This window comes from Pyrus communis, chromosome 11 (genome assembly GCF_041283825.1).
Source record: "Pyrus communis isolate YQ-2024b chromosome 11, ASM4128382v1, whole genome shotgun sequence".
Lineage (NCBI taxonomy): Eukaryota > Viridiplantae > Streptophyta > Magnoliopsida > Rosales > Rosaceae > Pyrus > Pyrus communis.
The window spans coordinates 21,718,069-21,720,122 of NC_142575.1; the positions used below are offsets into that span (position 1 = coordinate 21,718,069).

Genomic DNA, 2,054 nt, shown 5'->3' on the forward strand with positions numbered 1-2,054 from the left:
ATGTCCATTTGTTTCTAACGTTTAAAATAATCTATGAATATTAACTTAAAAACAAAATTTTTATATTGACTCAAAAATTAAAAGCATTAAAATTCGATTTTCCACCCCCAAACTTAAGTCACACATGACATGTCACATCCTGGCCCGAGGTCCACCACATCCCGGGCCCGCTCCACCACTGTAGCACGATATTGTCCGCTTTGGGCCCCAACCATGCCCTCACGGTTTTGTTTATGGGAACTCACATGAGAACTTCCCAGTGGATCACCCATCATAGGAGTGCTCTCGCGCGCTACTCGCTTAACTTCGGAGTTCCCATGGAACCCGAAGCCAGTGAGCTCCCAAAAAGCCTCGTGCTAGGTAGGGATATGAATATACATATAAGGATCACATGATCCACTCCCCTGAGCGACGTGAGATGTTACATGACAACCTAGGGAATTAAATGCATCTAGAAACTAAAAGTAATGAAACAAACTTGAAAGAAAGTAAGGAAAGAGTTAGAAAATTGGGTTGTCTCCCAATAAGCGCTTTATTTATCGTCTGTAGCTAGACTATAGAAGCCCAGTGGTCAGATCATTGGTTCCTTCACAATCAATGACTCGGTTGCACTGTCTAAATGTGACTCCAAGTATGGTTTAAGCCTGTGACCATTCACCTTGAATGTGTTGGCATTAATCTCACTTGTAACGTCAACTGCCCCATGAGGATAAACCTTAGTAACCAAATAAGGACCATTCTAACGGGACTTCAACTTTCTAGGAAATAACTTCAACCTGGAACTGAATAACAACACTTTTTGACCTGGCTGGAAATATTTTCTAAGAATTTGTTTGTCATGGAATGCTTTTGTTTTGTCTTTGTATATGTGTGCATTTTCATAAGCCTCATGACAAATATCCTTAAGCTTAACGAGCTGCAGCTTACGCTTTTCCCCTGCTAAATCGTAAGAAAAATTTAACTCCTTTATAGCCCAAAACACCTTATGCTCTAGCTCCATAGGTAAGTGACAAGCCTTGCCATACACAAGCCGAAATGGGGACATCCCAATCGGAGTTTTAAATGATGTTTTGTATGCCCAGAGTCATCGTTTAATTTCAAACTCTAGTCCTTCTAAGTAAAGCCAACTGCTTTTTCCAAAATACGCTTTATTTAAATGTTTGAAACTTCAACCTGCTCTGATGTTTGTGGATGATAAGGAGTGGCAACGTGATGATTTATCCCATACTTTGCAAGTAATGTACCAAATGGTTTATTTATAAAATGCTTTCCCCCATCACTAAGTATAACTCGTGGGATACCCAACCCTGGAAAATTCACCCCTTGGAGGAATTTCAGAACCACTAATCCTTGATTGGTTGGTGCTGTAATTGCCTCAACCCACTTAGAAACATTCTCAACGGCCACCAAAATATATACTTTGACAATAAATTTCAATCTTAATTTCACCATCATATAGTTCATATACCTAACTAATTTTAGAAACCTCATCAATTTGTTCCCATTATTTCCTCTAGTTCAATAGTAAGCCTTAACTCCACTTTTCCTTGAAACTCATTTCTTTTTCTTCCATTCTTTCATAATACTATCTACTTCCATCAACACAACAATTATTCAAAAGCTTAACACCAATTGTATTCATCATCCTTTCTTGTTCGACTTCATTTCTTTTAAAATCCTCAGCCCCTCAATTCTTTTTCTTCTTAAAATTAACAGAAATTTACCCATTGAAAATTTCTTGCCTTTTGTACGAACGATATTATTAATACAATTGATCCCTTCTCCATCTTGATTTGATTCACAAAACCAGCCATATCTTCATCAACTAGCTAACAGACCACCAACGTTCATCCCTCCTCTTAGTGCATCTTTCATCATCTCTACTGCTTATTCAAGCCTAATTATCATTATACAAAGTCTCAACAACATATTTATATATTTCTTTTGAATTCTTCAACACTGAAACATGTAGAATACTCTTCTGCATCAATATATGTACTCTCAAACTTTTTTGACCAGTATATAAATACTCAAATCCTCATATTGAAGCACTA

At 37.3% G+C, this 2,054-nt stretch overlaps 1 pseudogene; it reads right to left on the reverse strand.

Annotated features, from left to right (window-relative positions):
- Window positions 1-571: 571 nt before the first annotated feature.
- LOC148693087 (uncharacterized) lies at window positions 572-1,452 on the reverse strand (annotated as a pseudogene).
- Between the last annotated feature and the right edge of the window lie 602 nt (window positions 1,453-2,054).